Source organism: Hyperolius riggenbachi, chromosome 11 (genome assembly GCF_040937935.1).
Source record: "Hyperolius riggenbachi isolate aHypRig1 chromosome 11, aHypRig1.pri, whole genome shotgun sequence".
NCBI lineage: Eukaryota > Metazoa > Chordata > Amphibia > Anura > Hyperoliidae > Hyperolius > Hyperolius riggenbachi.
The window spans coordinates 145,570,250-145,589,052 of NC_090656.1; the positions used below are offsets into that span (position 1 = coordinate 145,570,250).

An 18,803-nucleotide genomic window follows, 5' to 3' on the forward strand; every position below is an offset into this window, starting at 1 on the left:
CTGAGAGTGGGTCACTGCTAATTGGGTTGTCTGCATAGCTTTGGAACTCTTTGACACCCAATTGTCCCAAAAGACAATCGGACCAATTGAATCTGCCAACTTCATAGGCTATCAGGAAACTCGGTACTTTACATAGGACAGCCGGATGCAATGTTGAAAAGCCTCACTTCACAATCTTTTGATGTATAGACTTTTACCTGGGGAAATTGGATGTTAAGGAAGTCTTTTGTCGGGTGGGTGCGAAAATGCACTCTTACATGGAAGTTAGATCTCTGGAAATTGAATTATGTCTGAGATTTAATTAAACTAGTTCCTCTTTCCAAACGGGCTTGCAGCCTCAGGGCCAATATTCCAGCATAAAAGGCAGGGGGCAGATACCTAAAATCAGTCTACTCCTGAAGGTAGCTGAAGCCGGACTCCCGGTCCACGCTAAGTGGGCTCCTGGTCGAACCAGAACTGTGTCCGTCCACAAAACCCAAGTCCAAGGTTCTTCTATCTTGATTCCTGTGTATGTTGGGTAATCTTTGTGTGTATCTTTGTAAACTCTTAATTTTGTAACTTTTTATTTTGTTTTTTGTAATCTTTTGTATATATTATGTTCTGCATTGTTCCACGCTTTCCTGGAATATTAAATCGTTATTTAATAAGCTTGACTTCTGCTGTACTAAACTAACACTCATAGCCTAGAAGAGATTGAAGTGTAACTAAGTTCATGCCTGATTGTATGATTGAGCGACACTACCGTATAAGATTGTAATTGCATTGTGTGTGGGGCGTTTGTCATACGTTGGCCTAAAGCGCGCAGCTGACCCAAGGTACGAAAACGCCAGTGCGAGTAGCTCAACAGCAGAGTGGATAACAGTATCGTTCGGAACTACTGTTAGTGGTTTTGCTTCACTGCAGTGTAAGATTGCAACTGTGTGTGTGTGTGGGTGCGTGGCATTCCAGTATTCGGCCTAAAGCGCAAAGCTGACCCGAATACGAAAATGCGGATTGCGCTGAGCACTCGACAGCAGAGTGGACGTGTCTAGCAAACCGCTAGTGGTGGCAGTAAAAAGTGTTCTGAGGGGTCACAGCCTTGTTTGTAGCTTGAATAAGGCTTTTCCCAGCTTGATCTGGTCAAACCCGCAGTCGGGAACCGTATACGCAGGCGTGCCGCGGGCCGGTTCCTGACAGTTAACATCAGTGGGTTTTTTATAAGTACTAGTTTTTACCGTCAGGTCCTCTATATAAGTCTTTAAATCCAAAAAATTAACGGTTTCATGGCTAGTGGTGGCCGTAAAATGAATATTGCTATTATTTATATTAATACCTGTCAAAAAGTTCTGGAGGGAATCTCCTGTGCCGCTCCAGACGAGTAGGACGTCGTCTATACATCTTTTCCACAGGACCAGGCTCTCCCCGGGACCACACGGGCCAAAGATATTAGTCATCTCCCAGTGTGCCATAAATAAATTGTCTGCAGTCCAAAAAGGATCAGCACCACACAATATATGTATCGTGTGGTGCCAATCCTTTTTGGACTGCAGTTACTTTGACCTTATGGTACAAGGGTGAGGATCTGGGCACACACATTAAACCCTTTAAACGCTGAGAGGGTGCTCCTGGATACATGTTTCTATTAATAAATTGGCATATCCCGGGGCGAACCTGGTCCGCATCGCCGTCCCACTCGTCTGGAGGAGCCACTCCCCCTCATACTCAAAAAAGTTATGGCTGAGTATAAACCTTATCGCGCCTGCGACAAATTGCTTCTGCTCAACCCTTAAATTTGTATCCTGAGCAAGGTAATACTCCACCTCCATGATCATGCTGGATAATGGTATACAATGCTGTAACGTCCAGTGTACCCAATATCCATCCCTCCTCCCACTCAATCCAAGTCAAAAGGTTAAGAATATGCCTAGAATCCTCCAGGTAGACCGGGGTGTCCCTGACATATTTCTGAAGGAATGTGTCAACAAATTGGAAGTCAGGGATCCAATACCCGACACAATTGGCCTACCTGGAGGATCCACCAGAGATTTGTGAACCTTTGGCATGTGATAAAATATCGCTGTTCTTGGGTGCACAACATTAATGAACTCAAATTCTTTGGCGTTTAATATACCCTCCTGTTTGCCTGCCTTTAGCAGGATCTCCAATTGCTTACCGAACAGAATACTTGGATTGCTCTTTAATCGTCTATACGTTGTGGTGTCATCTAACAGTCTACGTGCCTCACGTCTGTAGTCACTCGTATTCTGTACCACAATCCCCCCCCCTTTTCAGCCGGTCTTATGGTCACCAAAGAATGGTAAGTCTTTGCCATGTACTAATTCATTTTTGGTCAGCTGCTCCCACTTAGCAGCCTTGCTTTTGGTGTATATGCAGAGCTTCTGTTTGGGTTCAAGGTGCGTTTGCAGTTTCTGGGGGGACTCAGCACACCTCTGATTGTAGGCCATTCGGAAGCGGCCTGGTGATGCGCTGATCCACCTTTTGCGCAATTTTCAAATTTTGATTTTACTTGGTAGCACGCCCAGGCTATGCATATGCATAGGATAGGATTTAGCTAGTGTTAGGCCCTATCCCATATGAGGATGACTTCTCTGCAGTGGGAGGGACGCGTACTTAACAAGTTGCATGCAAGCTGTTACAGGAAACCAACATCCTCCAGTGGTAGACAGGTTATGTGTATGCTAGGTGTGTATTTTATCCCACAAGTGGGGCTTGCACTCTCTTGCAGGTAGGCACTTATCTGTTTTTAAGTAGCGCTGTTCATTTCTTTGCCATGTACTAATTTAATTCATTTTTGGTCAGCTGCTCCCACTTAGCAGCCTTGCTTTTGGTGTATATGCAGAGCTTCTGTTTGGGTTCAAGGTGCGTTTGCAGTTTCTGGGGGGGCTCAGCGCACCTCTGATTGTAGGCCATTCGGAGCGGCCTGGTGATGCGCTGATCCACCTTTTGTGCAATTTTCAAGAGCTGAGAGTAGGTGGCCCCTAAGGGATTGAATGAGGAAATTGATTTTCTGAGGGATATTATGGTGAATTGATGCTATTGCATGTTATTGTATGGGGAGTCATTGTGTTGTTCCTGGGGAGCATTGGTATCCTGTTGTTTAAATAAGTGACCCCTTTTTATGTTATATATGTATACATATGTTTTTCTACAGTTGCATATTTCTATAAATGTTTTATATATTTTATACATTTTTTAATGTTTATTTTGTATAGTTCTTTTTATATTTCTAAGAGTTCTGATATATACATGTATTTCCCATGGACTTACAAAACCAAAATGAAGTAAATAGCCTCAAAGAAAGAGTTAGAGGAGGAGGGGAAACAAGAGAATTGAGGAAGAGGAGGAGCTTGGAGTATATATAAAGATGGAGACCACTTGGGATTAACAGGTACCGATTCTGATGAAGACAAGAGTGGTTGTCGAAACATGTCAATCAAGTTAGTCTGGAGGGGCGCCCCATAAGACTGCTAAAGTACCTAACCAGGAGGTTTTTAATATCTCAACAATATCTCTTATATTCCTCAAGTGTTATCTCGATCCCTGTAACTAAGGAAGCGCTGTGGAGCGCAGGATATTGCTCTATATCCGGAGCCCAGTAACAGGTGGAACGCGCAGCGTGGCTAGTGTCCGGAGCGGTGTGACGTCACCGCGGAAGTACGCTCTGAGCTGTGCAGCTGTGGTTGGCGGCGAGTTCCCGCGAGACTCAAGAGTTTCAGCAGCTGTGACATTGTCTGGAGTTGATACAGAGCTGCGGAGGAGCCGGCTTGAGACCCTGCTTGTTGAAACCAAAGGTGACGGAGAGCAGGACATATCACAGGCTCGTAGGACAGTGGCAGGTGATATTTACCCCTTACCACAAAGAGTACTGTTGTCTATATCGCATAGTGCACTTTACTCAGACATTTTTTAGGTTGACCTATGCGGATGCATGTAGTCATGTGGTCAGAATAGATAGCTTCCAGCAGGTGGTGAATTGTAAGTGTATATAGAGACATTGTGTTTATGTTTTTTTACCCAGCCAATTTTTTGGGGTTTTATCTTCTACCCATCATTTTTTAGCAGGACACTACATAACTCCCATGAGTGTATGACTGTGTGTTTGTGTGGGTAGAGCATATGAGGTTTATTTCTGCATTGTTTTATAACAAAATAAAATCCACTATTATTTTATTTATTATTGATTAATTCCTATTTTTAAGCGTATCACCTGCGCACCTATTGATAAGAATTCTGTGTAGCGTAATATTGGTGGGAGTAGGGGTTAACCCACTATAATTCAGGCAAGCAGCAGGTGGAAAGCAGAGATTTCCACAGCATAATTGAAGCATCTAGCGTCATCTAGTTTTTGTTTTGTATTTTTCCTATCTATGCCTTCCTCCTGAGCTATATGTATTGTGCCAACAATTTCGGGCATGACCCAGTCATGCTTGGCGAAATAAAATGATTCTGATTCTGATGAATTGTGAGCCCAAAATGCATATCTCTGCTTTGGCAGGGCTTACCTTGAATTCGGAAACATCCAATCATGTGTTTTGTCCCGAATCTCGGAAATAACAAAAGTGTTGCAAGAGTATTTCCCATTTGGAAAGTCATATTTATGACAAAATATTGATTTCATATTTGTGGAGTCTAGTGATGCTCGGATACCCCCCAACCACGGATTCGACTATTCGGCCGTGGTTAAAAGAAAGACGGAAATGGCGTGATTAATTTTTGGATTTGAAACGGACTCACGCACTCGACCCGGATTTTTCCCCGTGAATGAGGCAATCACGGAAATTCACAGCCGTGATCACGGAAAAGGTTTTAGCTAAAAGCCAAAGCCTCCATACATGCTACAATCACCACAATTGCATGGAATATAAAGGTGAGATGTGGCTATAACTTAAAAAAAATTCAAAAAGAACTTTTCGTTTTTGAGAAAATCCATTTTAAAATTTCAAACAAAAAAGTATTCATGATTAAAAAGCAGCCAAAACCCGCCGACTTTAGCAGTTAATAGCAAAGCCCCCTTACATGGTCAGGAGGATCCCCATTGGTCTGTTAAAGAACCAATGGGGAACCTTGGAGCCAATATTTAAAGATGCTTTTCAGCTAAATACTTTAGTATAGCTAAGAAGCTCGTCCTATGCGGACGTATAGCCGCTGCCTCCCACTGTCCTCCCCGCCTGCCTTCACCTGTCACCCTCACCTAGCCTGGCGTACCCATTTTTTAAAGTTACAGGTAAGTATTTATGGTTAATTTAAAATAATAAAATACTTTTTACGTCATCATGTTTTTATTTAATTTAACCCTTTGCGGAAATGGGTTAGGGGTTGCCCCCACCTCCTCCTGAGGCACCGGAGGTGGGGAAGAGCCCATTGTCCATGGATTGGACAAGGGCTTGCCCGGCGTCTGACAGCTGGCTTTCCCTTGCCTGGCGTCTGACAACTGGCTTGGAACGGTTAGCTCACCAGCTGTTACCATAACAGCTGAGAGAATCTGAGGCCTTCCGTAAATTTGTGGCCATTGGGACACCGCAGTGGAAGATACCAGGCCGCAATTCTTTCTCTGTACCGTGAAGTGGAGAGGCAAGTGGTGTCATCTCTGGCACACAGCGTTGGGTCAAGGATCCACCTGACCACGGATGCCTGGTCTGCCAAGCACGGTCAGGGCCGCTACATAACTTACACAGCCCATTGGGTCAACCTGGTGACCGATGGCAAGCAGGGAGTATGTGGCTGGGCAGCGGACCAACTTGTGACACCTACACGGCTTGCAGGCAGGCATCCTGCCACCTCCTCTCCTCCTGCTACATCCTCCTCCTTGGCTGAATGGCTGAAGTTCAACTCTACTGGTGCTGTGATCTCCTCTCCAGCTACACAGCCCCATCTCCCCAGGGCCTGTGCTGCATGCCAGGTACGACGGTGTCACGCCATCTTTGACATGTCTTGCCTCAAAGCGGAGAGTCACACTGGACCAGCTCTCCTGGCTGCTCTTAACAAACAGGTGGATCAGTGGCTGACCCCGCACCAGCTGGAGATCGTCAACGTGGTGTGTGACAACGGCAGCAATCTCCTTTCCGCTTTGAATTTGGGAAAGCTGACTGCATGGCACATGTGCTGAATCTAGTCATTCAAAGATTTGTGTCAAAGTACCCAGGCTTAGAGGACGTCCTGAAGGAAGTTGTGTGGGCATTTCAGGCGGTCTTACATGGCCATGGCACGCTTTGCGGACATTCAGCGGAGAAACTACTTGCCGGTGAGACGCTTGATATGTGATAGCCCGATTCGCTGGAATTTGACCCTGGTCATGTTCTCTCGCCTGCTAGAACAGGAGAAAGCCATACCCAGTACCTGTACAATTACAGTAAAAGGACACAATCTGGGGAGATGGGGAATGTTCTGGCCCAACAACTGGACACTGATGCGAAATGCATGCAGGCTCATGCGGCTGTTTGAGGAGGTGACCAACCTGGTGAGTCGCAATGAAGGCACCATCAGCGACTTGATCATGTACACTTACTTCCTGGAGCGTGCAATGCGTAGAGTGGTGGATCAAACTGTGGAGGAGCGTGAAGAGGAACAGTTACGAGAGGAACAGTTGTGGGAGCAATTTTCAACAGAACCAGATGTTTCCTCAACACCTGCGGCAGCACAGAGGGGGGAGGAGGAGGAAGAGTCGTGTGGGGAGGAGGAGTCAGACTCAGATGATGAGGAAGGTGTTTCTTTGGAGGAAGAGGAGGAGGAGGCGGAGGCAGAAGAACAACCGCAGCAGGCGTCGCAGGGGACTTGTGTTGCTCGAAGTTCCAGTGGTATTGTTTGTGGCTGGGGGGAGGAGGAGGACTTACCTGACGTCACTGAGGAAGAGCAAGAGGAGATGGATAGTACGCCTGGATCCAATTTTGTGCAGATGGTGTCTTTCATGCTGTCCAGCCTGTTGAGGGACCCCCATATAAAAAAAAACTCAAGGGGAATGAGCTGTACTGGGTGGCCATGCTAATAGACCCTCGGTATAGGCACAAAGTGGTGGACATGTCACCAACTCACCTGAAGGCAGAAAGGATGCAGCACTTGCAGAACAAGCTGGCAACTATGCTTTACAATGCATTTAAAGGTGATGTCACAGCACAATGCAATAAAGGTACCACTGCGAGTAATCCTTCTTCCATGTCCACGATCTCATGGTGATGTCGGACATGCGGACATTCTTTAGTTCAATGCCTCGACTTAGTGCTTCCGGATCCACCCTCCACCAACGCCTGGACCGGCAGGTAGCCGACTACCTGGCCTTAAGGGTGGACGTAAACACTGTGAGCAGCGATGAACCCTTGGACTACTGGGTGCGCAGGCTTGACCTATGACCAGAGCTGTCCCAATTTGCCAACCAACTTCTGTCTTGCCCTGCCTCAAGCGTCCTGTCAGAAAGGACCTTCAGCTAAGCTGGAGGCATTGTCACTGAGAAGAGAAGTCGCCAAAGTGTTCAGTACCTCACCTTTATCAAAATGATTGAGGCATGGATCCCGGAGGGCTACTGCCTGCCCGAAGACTAAGTCAGTCCCCATACACAGCATCTCTGCCTGCACACTGTGTGACTGGCTGCCTGCCCCAAGACTAAGTCGCTCCCCACACAGCACCTCTGCCCGCAGGTCACTTGACTGCCTTCTCCACCACCACCAACAGGGTCCAGGACTTCAGGCAAGTGGTGACATCTCTGGCACACAGCGTTGGGTCAAGGGTCCATCTGACCACGGATGCCTGGTCTGCAAAGCACGCTCAGGCCTGCCCGAAGACTAAGTCAGTCCCCACACACAGCATCTCTGCCTGCACGCTGTGTGACTGCCTGCCCCAAGACTAAGTCGGTACCCACACAGCATCTCTGCCCGCAGGCCGCTTGACTGCCTTCTATGCCACCACCAACGAAGTCTACCAGGACTCCAGGCGGATTCCTGAATTTTTTTAAGGCCGGAATTTTCTAAGGCCTGCTAGCAGCGGCCGCTATAATAATTTTTCTGGTGCGTGTACATGCCTGCCTAATTTTTCTGGCTGCACTGCAGCTGCAACAACAAAACAAAAGGCATGTACATGTGCCCATTCCCCTTCGTGATCATTACCTTGCCGCAGTGAAGGGGCTTGCGTATCACAATGAAGCAATGACCGCCGGCTATATGAGTGTCTCTGGGGGTGGCACACCAAAAATAATACGGTCATTGCTTCATTGTGGACAGACCAAATTTGATTAGGCTGAACAGTCACTGTTCTGTCATTCAGCTACCTCAGCCCGGCGACCATATGGGCTGGAAAGCCGCCATCACCTGCACTCTGGTCATGGTGCGCACCAGTCCAGCACAGCCGTCACTACATAAACAGCTGTTTGCTGTCACTGCATACTTTTCACTGCATCTTTGACTTCACATTCTATTATACCTGGCAGTCAGTGCATACCTTTCACTTGAATGGATGGCAGACTTGCCCTCCATAACAGATTCTCATTACAGGTAGTAAAGTCTATCAGTGTCATCTACAGCAGGGCCTCGAAAGTCCTCCTTTGGTCACTACCTCGGGACGTGCATGCCATGCCTGCTGCCTTCCTTGGATGTGTGGTAGCCGTTCCTGCTCCTTTGCCCACAGCGTGCCTGCTGCCTTCCTTGGATGTGTGGTGGTGGTAGCCGTTTCTTAGGCTCCCACTAGGGACTGGAATCGAACCAGGATTCCCTGGCCATTACCAGTGGTCACGCACAATGGCAGACTTGCCCTCCATAAAAGATTCTCGTTGCAGGTACTGAACAGCAAGCAGAATAAGTATTTAAAAAAATAGATGTAAGCTTTAACAATGGTAGAGAAAGAACCATTGAAAGTTGATAAGGCAGTCAGACATTACCTGACATCACTGAGCGAGGAAGAGCAATCTCGCCATGGTGCACACCAGTCCAGCACGGCCGGCACAACGCAAACAGCTGTTTGCGGTGCGTTACACAGTGAGTTTGGCATGTCAATGTGAAGCAGTACTCTAATTACACTCCCTGATTGATGTATACACATGCAAGATGTTTTAAAGCACTTTAGGCCTGCAATTTAGCATTCAATGTGATTTCGTCCCTTAAAACGCTGCTTTACGTCAAATCCAGATTTTACCCTGGGACTTTTGGTGTCTATCCCACTCCGCCATGCCCCCCTCCAGGTGTTAGACCCCTTGAAACATCTTTTCCATCACTTTTGTGGCCAACATAAGTGTTTCTATTCTTCAAAGTTCGCCTCCCCATTGAAGTCTATTGCAGTTCGTGGAAATTCGCGCGAGCCGAACTTTTGGCGGAAGCTCGCGAACCTGATTCGTGAACCGAAAATCAGAGATTCAGGCTATCTCTAGTAATTACTCTGAAGCCCTACCAAACAGTTATGTGAGGCTTACGTCATTTATTTACTTCTGGAGATTTCAGAGCCGGACTTCCGTGCATTCCAGCTCCAAGAGATGCGTGCACAATATTCAATTGCCGGCCAATTCTGCTTGATCTGGTATATAACCTGACGTGCTTGCCCATGATGCAACTTGCTCCTAACAAAGTGATTAGGTGGAATACTCTTGCGGCCTCTGCTCGCCCTTACTATTAGCTGCTGCATGGGTCCAAGAGTTACATGTCCTGGGGTATGTCCTCTGTCTTTTACACTGCACACTATTTATTCAATCTACATGTCATTCATTATCAATTCACACCACTCATAATTGCAGTTTATGTTCCCTTTGCCCGACTGATACACTCACCTAAAGGATTATTAGGAACACCTGTTCAATTTCTCATTAATGTAATTATCTAATCAACCAATCACATGCCAGTTGGAGTTGCTTCAATGCATTTAGGGGTGTTGTCCTGGTAAAGACAATCTCCTGAACTCCAAACTGAATGTCAAAATGGGAAAGAAAAGTGATTTAAGCAATGTTGAGCGTGGCATACTTGTTGGTGCCAGAGGGGCCGGTCTGAGTATTTCAGAATCTGCTCAGTTACTGGGATTTTCACGCACAACCATTTCAAGGGTTTACAAAGAATGGTGTGAAAAGGGAAAAACATCCAGTATGCGGCAGTCCTGTGGGCGAAAATGCCTTGTTGATTCAAGCTGATAGAAGAGCAATGTTGACTGAAATAACCACTCGTTACAACCGAGGTATGCAGCAAAGCATTTGTGAAGCCACAACATGCACAACCTTAAGGCAAATGGGTGACAAAAGCAGAAGACCCCACCGGGTACCACTCATCTCCACTAAAAATAGGAAAAAGAAGCTACAGTTTGCACAAGCTCACCAGAATTGGACAGTTGAAGACTAGAAAAATGTTGCCTGGTCTGATGAGTCTCGGTAGAGTCAAAATTTGGCGTAATCAGAATGAGAACATGAATCATGCCTTGTTACCACTGTGCAGGCTGGTGGTGGTGGTGGTGTAATGGTATGGGGGATGTTTTCTTGGCACACTTTAGGCCCCTTAGTGCCTATTGGGTATCGTTTAAATGCCACGGGCTACCTGAGCGATGTTTCTGACCATGTCCATCCCTTCATGACCACCATGTACCCATCCTCTGATGGCTACTTCCAGCAGGATAATGCATCATGTCACAAAGCTCAAATTATTTCAAATTGGTTTCTTGAACATGACAATGAGTTCACTGTACTAAAATGGCCCCCACAGTCTCCATTAGAGATGGCTCGAACCTCCGCGAACTTGAGAACTTTCGCAAACCACAATAGACTTCAGTGGGGAGGCGAACTTTGAAAACTAGAAACATTTATGCTGGCCACAAAAGTGATGGAAAAGATGTTTCAAGGGGTCTAACATCTGAGTTTTTGCATGGATGAGTGGGATAGATGCCAAAAGTCCCTGGGAAAAATCTGGATTTGACGCACAGCAGCGTTTTAAGGGCAGAAATAATTGCATGCTAAATTGCAGGCCTAAAGTGCTTTAAAACATCTTGAATGTGCATACATCAATCAGGTAGTGTAATTAGAGTACTGCTTCACACTGACACACCAAAATCACTGTGTAACGCACCGCACACAGCTGTTTGTATAGTGACTGCCATGCTGGACTGGTGCGCACCATGGCGAGATTGCTCTTCCTCAGTGATATCAGGTAATGTCTGACTGCCTTATCAACTTTCGATGGTTTCTCTACCATTGTTAAAGCTTACATCTATATTTTTAAAGGAGTCATCAGGGAAAATTAATGGAGTCGGGAAGGAATTTTTCCCTTTAGGGGCTAATTGGACCATGCCTTATAAGGGTTTTTTCGCCTTCCTCTGTATCAACAGGGATATGTGAGGGAGCAGGCTGGTGTTGTACTTTATACTGGTTGAACTCGATGGACGTATGTCTTTTTTCAACCAAAATAAGTGCTACTTACCTGGGGCTTCCTCCAGCCCCAAGCTCCCAGCATGTCCCTCGCCGCAGCTCTGCAGTCAGCCGTTCGCCGCAGCTCCGTCCCGGTCCCCAGCGATGACGTCAGGGTGACCTGCAGGCGCAGTACAGGCCGACCTGGAGGTCGCCCTGACGTCATCGCCGAGGACCGGGACGGTGCTGCGGTGAACGGCTGCGGGAAGATCTGCGGCGAGGGACATGCTGGGAGCTTGGGGCTGGAGGAAGCCCCCGGTAAGTAGCATTTATTTTTATTAATTTTCCCTAATGACTCCAGGTCGGCCTGTACTGCGCCTGCCGGTCGCCTTGAAGTCATCGCCGGGGATCGGAACGGAGCTGCGGCGAACGGCTGACTGCAGAGTTGCGGCGAGGGACATGCTGGGAGCTTGGGGCTGGAGGAAGCCCCCAGTAAGTAGCACTTAATTTATTAATTTTTCCCCTGATAACTCCTTTAAATTACTTTTTCTGCTTGCTGTTCAGTACCTAGAATCTATTATGGAGGGCAAGTCTGCCATTGTGACCACGGGTAATGGCCGGGGAATCAGGGTTCGATTCCGGTCCGGAGTGGGAGCCTGAGAAACGGCTACCACCACACATCCAAGTAAGGACCCATTTGCTGTATAAGTAATGTACCTGCCCTGACCGTGCTTTGCAGACCAGGCATCTGTGGTCAGATGGACCCTTGACCCAGCACAAGACGAACCAAATCGAAAGCATTTGCCAAGGATGTGTTATGGAGGGCAAGTCTGCCATTCATTCAACTGTGTGAAACTTTTGATGGTACTTTCTCAGTACCATGGTGACCACGGGTAATGGCTGGGGAATCCTGGTTCGATTCTGGTCTGGAGTGGGAGCCTAAGAAACTGCTACCACCACCACACATCCAAGGAAGGCAGCAGGCACGCTGTGGGCAAAGGAGCAGGAACGGCTACCACACATCCAAGGTAGGCAGCAGGCATGGCATGCAAGTCCCGAGGTAGTGACCAAAAATAACAATACAGGAGAACTTTCAAAGCCCTGCTGTATATGAGATGAATCAACTTTAAATCCTTTAATGAGAATCTGTTATGGAGGGCAAGTCTGCCATCCATTCAAGTGAAAGGTATGCCATGACTGCCAGGTATAATACAATGTGCAGTCACAGATGCAGTGAAAGGTATGCAGTGACTCAGTGGCATAGCTACAAACCTCTGGGCCCCGATGCGGAATCTGGACGTGCCCCCCCCCCCCCCGGCAACAACAGCCTCCCTCCCCCGGCAACACCCGATGCACACACATATCCGAATCCCTATAGCCAGCTATAGGTCCCCCCAGTATAGGTAGCCAGGCATAGGTAAGCCAGTATAGTTGTCCCCGGTATAGGTTAGCCAGGTAGGTGCCTCCAGCATAGGTAGCCAGTATAGTTGCCCCCAGTATAGGTTAGATAGGTAGGTGCCCCCAGTATAGGTTAGTTAGGTAGGTGCCTCCAATATAGGTAGCCAGTATAGTTGCCACCTGTATAGGCTAGCTAGGTGCCCTGAATACAGGTTAGACAATTAAGTGCCCCCAGGTTAGATAGGTAGGTGGCCCCAGTATAGGTTAGATTAGGTAGCTGCCCCCCCAGTATAGGTTAGATTAGGTAGCTGCCCCCCAGGATAGATTAGGTAGCTTTCCCCCAGGATAGGTTAGATTAGGTAGCTTCCCCACAGTATAGATTAGGTAGCTGCCCCCCAGGATAGATTAGGTAGCTGCCCCCAGGATAGGTTAGAGTAGGTAGCTGCCCCCCAGGATTCTTCTTCTTCTTCTTCTTCTTCTTCTTCTTCTTCTTCTTCTTCTTCTTCTTCTTCTTCTTCTTCTTCTTCTTCTTCTTCTTCTTCTTCTTCTTCTTCTTCTTCCTCCTCTTCTTCTCTATCATTATATTATGTGTCTTTGTTTTCCTTTCTTTTGTAATATTTTTTTTTTCCTTTTCCTCTTCCTCTTTCTCTTCCTCCTCTTCCTCCTCTTCCTCCTCTTCCTCTTCTTCCTCCTCCTCCTCCTCCTCCTCCTCCTCCTCCTCCTCCTCCTCCTCCTCCTCCTCCTCCTCCTCCTCCTCCTTCTTCTTCTTCTTCTTCTTCTTCCTCCTCTTCTTCTCTATCATTATATTATGTGTCTTTGTTTTCCTTTCTTTTGTAATATTTTTTTTTTACTTCATTTGTGGAAATATTTTATTTTAATAACACCATAGTTATATTTGTGTTGATGGCATAATAGGTAGGCAGTGGCACATTGCAAGCCACAGCGCCTTTTTCTGTGTACCCTGGCGGTGGTAAAACATAGACATCAGCAGGAGGAGGAAGTAGTTGCAGGCTTGCAGCTATTTGTAGTGTGTGGTAATAGTCGGTCGTTACTCGGAAGGAGAGTGGGTGGGCAGGTGGCAGCAGAAAATAGTTCTTCTTCTGTTCTCCCTGGCAGTGGTAGCAGCACACAGACAGCAGAAGCTCAATGCAGCTACAGGAGGAGGAGTAATGTGTGTCAGGCAGTGTGATGTGACTGACATAATAGGCCCTGGTTCCTAGTGGTGGTACCAGGGCCGTAAATTAACATCATGAGGTTCCAGACAGCGGTCGTGAAGCCCACATTGTGTCCAATACACAATTGGGACAGCACAGTTTTCAACCCGGACACCTCTAAAATAATTACAATTTTTTTTTTTTTTTTAAATTATTGCAGCTATTGTTGAGCGTAATAGCTGGTGGCGCATGGGCAGCAGCACCTTGTAATGTGTTCCCTGGCAGTGGAGAGGAGACACAGACAGCAGGAGAAAATATAACAGCAGGCAGCGTGAGGAGGATAAGTGTGTGGCAGACTGGCATTTGGCAGCAGGCAGGAGGGCAGGCAGCGAGACATAGTAGGCCCTGGGTCCTAGCGGTGGTTCCAGGGCCATAAATACACAGCACGAGGTTCCAGACAGCGGTCGTGAAGCCCACATTGTGTCCAATACACAATTGGGACAGCACAGTTTTCAACCCGGACACCTCTAAATTAATAACAATTTTTTTTTTTCAAAATTAATGCAGCTATTGTTGAGCGTAATAGCTGGTGGCGCATGGGCAGCAGCACCTTGTAATGTGTTCCCTGGCAGTGGAAACACACAGACAGCAGGAGGCAATACGGCAGCAGGCAGCGTGAGGAGGATGAGTGTGTGTGGCAGACTGGCATTTGGCAGCAGGCAGGAGGGCAGGCAGCGAGACATAGTAGGCCCTGGGTCCTAGCGGTGGTTCCAGGGCCGTAAATACACAGCATGAGGTTTCAGACAGCGGTCATGAAGCCCACATTGTGTCCAATACACAATTGGGACAGCACAGTTTTCAACCCGGACACCTCTAAAATAATAACAATTTTTTTTTCCCAAATTAATGCAGCTATTGTTGAGCGTAATAGCTGGTGGCGCATGGGCAGCAGCCCCTTGTAATGTGTTCCCTGGCAGTGGAGACACAGACAGCAGGATGAAATACAACAGCAGCAGCAGCAGCAGGTGTATGTGTGTGTGCCAGTCGTCACTTCATGTCCCCCTCTCGCCGACAACAGGGGCCATGAATTCGCCTTCCATCCAAGCCTGGTTCATTTTGAGAAACGTCAGTCTGTCCACAGACTTGTGAGACAGACGAGATCGCTTCTCAGTGACGACTCCACCAGCTGCACTGAAGCAACGCTCTGACAGGCAGGTGCTTGACCCAATACTCCATGGGATCAACAGGGGCCATGCTGTCAAGCCAGCTGAAGGACCCCATGTAGTCAGCCACCATGTGGGTCAAGCGCTGCCTGTGACTGGAGAAGGATGCTGCTGCAGGCACCTCCTCTCTAGTCCTTGGCAGCTCTACACTCATGTAGAGCTCTTGGGTCAGAGACAGCAGGTCTGTGGTGCGCGTGCGCTTGATGCTGGTGGATGCAGGCACCTGCTGCTGCCTCTGTGCTGGCTGGACAGTGGGGGTGGATGTCTGAGGGAAGGCTTCCTGCAAGCGCTCAACAAGGGACAGCTGCAAATCCCTCATTTGTTGCGCATGGTCTCCTCCTGCAGGCAGGAACTGGCTGAGCTTCCCCTTCAGACGTGGGTCCAGCATCATGCAGATCCAGATGTCCTCCCTCTTCTTCATCTGGATCACCCTTGGGTCCTTGCGCAGGCACCTCAGCATGTGCGCTGCCATTGGGAAGAGTCTGGCCACGTCTGTTGGCACATCATCGGCATCCCCAGAGCCGAGAGTGCTGTCCTCCTCTTCCTCTGCCCCCTCCACCTCATCCTCTCTCCACCCCCGCACCAGTCCAGCTGCGCTCTGCTGCTCCCCCTCATCAGCAGCAAGGTCAGGGACCTCCACCAACTCCGAGCCCTCCTCCTCAGAGGTGGCCTGGGAAGCTGCTTGCAGCTCCTGCTGGTCCAAGGCTGTCGCTCCCTCTTCCAGCAGTGCATACAGGGCCCTGTCCAGCACACACACCATGGGCACCCACTCGCACACCATTGCATGGTCCCTGCTCACCATGTTGGTGGCCTGCAGGAAGGGTGCCAGGACTGAGCACACCTGCTGCATGTGCCCCCAGTCCTCCATGAAGATAATGGACGGAAGGTTGGTGGCGGCACGCACAGTTGCAGTGAGGGAGGCAACTGTTGCTCGTGCAACATACTGGCTGACAGCCTGCCTCTGTTCAACCAGACGCTCCAACATCGCCAGGGTGGAGTTCCAGCGAGTTGGAACATTGAGCATGAGCCGGTGCTGTGGCAGGTGCAGCTCCTTCTGTACCTCTTCCAGGCTCGCCACGGCTGCAGGCGAGTGCCGGAAGTGACGCACAACCTTCTTTGCCGCCTCAAGGAGTCGGTCCATCCCCTGGTAGGTCCGCAGGAACTTTTGGACTACCAGGTTCAGGACGTGCGCCAGGCACGGGATGTGGGTCAGGTCTCCCCTGCTGATGGCAGAAACCAGGTTTGCCCCATTGTCGGACACCACCTCTCCGACTCTGAGGCCTCTGGGGGTCAGCCAATTCCTCTCCTGCTCTCGGAGTTTGGGCAGGACGTGGTTCGCCGTCAGTTTGGTCTTCCCCAGGCTGACCAATTCCAGCAGCGCTTGACAGTGGCGGGGCTTCACGCTGCTGCTGAGGCGGGGGGTTTGGGCTGGTGTGCCGGAGGATGGAAGCGGATCAGAGGAACCTGCTGCTGTTCCGCTGACCCTGCATGGTGGCACCACCCACTGCGTTGTTGGTGGGTGGTGCCACCCACCAACTGCTGCTGTTCCGCTGACCCTGCATGGTGGCACCACCCACTGCGTTGTTGGTGCTGCTGCTCTGACAGTGCCCGATGCTGCTCCCCCCTCCTCACCCCCTTCCACCAAGCTGACCCAATGCGCGGTGAAGGACAGATAGCGGCCTGTCCCAAACCGGCTGCTCCACGAGTCCATGGTGACGTGGACTCGTTGACCCACCGCGTGCTCCAGCCCTCTCCCGACATTGGCCATCACAGAGCGGTGAAGTGCAGGGATGGCCGTGCGTGCAAAATAATGTCGGCTGGGGATTGGCCAATCGGGGGCTGCACACATCAGGAGCGCACTCATGTCGCTCCCCTCCTGCACAAGGGAATAAGGCAGGAGTTGGGAGCACATGGCCCGTGCCAGCAAGCCGTTCAGCTGACGCTCACGACGGCTGCTGGGAGGCAGAACCCTGACCACCCCCTGGAAGCTGTCGCTGAGCAGGGTCTGGCGAGGCCTTTTGCTGGCACGGGAAGCAGTGGAGGGAGCAGAGGAGGCCACTGAGGACTGGCTGCCAGAACAGGCCTCAGTGTCGGCGGCAGGGGTTGCAGAGGGAGAAGGAGCAGTGCGTTGCTGACGCACTCCTGCTGCCGACGACTTTGCAGTGGTGGCGGGTCTGCCACTGCCAGCTTCCTTCAACTTCACGAACTCCTCATGCTCGTGAAAGTGTTTCTCTGCAAGATGGTTTACCAGAGAGGTGGTGCCAAACGCATAGGGCTCCTTCCATCTGCTGAGCTGCTTGCGGCACTGGTTGCAGGTGGCATACTTGCACTCCAAATATGGAAGGGTGAAAAAATTCCATATTGGGGAGGTGAAGTTGCCCCTTCGGCTGGAAGGTGCTGCTGCCGCTGGTCTCTCTGTGGTGGTTGGGAGAGTTCTTGGTGCCGCTGGTGGTGGCACTGGCAGAACTGGTCTCCTGATCAGCACGCTGTGTGGCCTGCATACCACGCCCACTTGTGATCCTGCCCATGCCTTCGATGCTGACCCTTCTAGCATGGCCCGCAGACGCATCCTCCTCCTCCTCCTCCTCAGAGCTGATGACATCCCTACTCCCAGGACCTGGCAACCAGTCTTTGTCCTTCACAGTGTCATCATCATCCTCCCCTTCCGCAAACATGTCCTGCTGGGATCCCCCAAACTCCCCTTCTGCATGCATGGGCGGATGGACAGTCACCACTGTCTGACTGTCCAAAGCATCATCCCCCAAAGTGCCCATCAGCATTCTTTCCTCCGCCAATTCTGCCGCAACAGAATTCCATAGCCCCGCTGTGCTTAGGGATAACATGAAGGTGCTGCTGAGTGGCAGGGTGCTGGTGTTGCCCGCTGGGGCTGGAGAACTGCACTCCTCCTCCTCTCCCCCAGGCAGTGCTGGGCGGCTGCTGCTGTTCTTGCAAACAGGAGTGGTGGCGGGGGTGGAGGACTCGGTTCCAGAGCTAATGGTGGCCTGCTCATCCACCATTAGTTCCACCACAGCGTCTGCGTCCTTCTCCTCAATAGGACGGCTACGACCTGGCGGTGGGAGGAACATCTGGGCCACACGCTGCTGCTGCTGCTGTGTCTCTGCAGCGTGACTCCCAGCTGTTGGGCGGCCAAGGTGTCCACGGACAGTGGCTAATGGCGGAATAGCCACTGGTGCAGACGCAGAACTGCGCATGGTGGTGGTGGCGCGGCTGCCACGCCCACGACCTCCTCTCTTGGCGATGCCCTTGCTGCCCTTGCTGCCCCTGCCCAAACCGCGGCTGCCAGTGCCAGACATTGTATATTTTTAATATTATACAAATGAAAAAAAAAAACTTATGTATGTAAAGGCGGGTGGGACAAGTGGGGTACTTTAATGGGGTGGGACTGGTGGTGGTGGGTGTGTGAGGTGACGGCCAGGTGTACTCTACAGCAGAGATCGGTGTAGCGCTAACGAGAGAGTGCGCACTGCGCACACAAAGACCCTAGCTGACGCTGACTGACGGTGTCCCTATACACAGACTACAGTACAAGTCAGCGAATACACAATAGAAGTAATATATAAACAATAGGACGGGTGTATGTGCAGGTTCAAGAACATTTGGGAAATAGTGATCACAACATGATAACGTTTGATCTGGTGACTGATCGGCCACGGGGCAGCGGGACCACTAAAACTATGAATTTTAGAAAAGCAAAGTTCACTCAAATTAGGCAGG

The 18,803-nt window shown here is 49.6% G+C and overlaps 1 protein-coding gene across 2 annotated transcripts in view; it reads right to left on the minus strand.

Annotated features, from left to right (window-relative positions):
* The window catches only part of FERMT3 (FERM domain containing kindlin 3), a 333,595-nt gene that overhangs the window by 240,718 nt on the left and 74,074 nt on the right, over positions 1–18,803 (minus strand). The gene's annotated exons all lie outside the window — the stretch shown is intronic.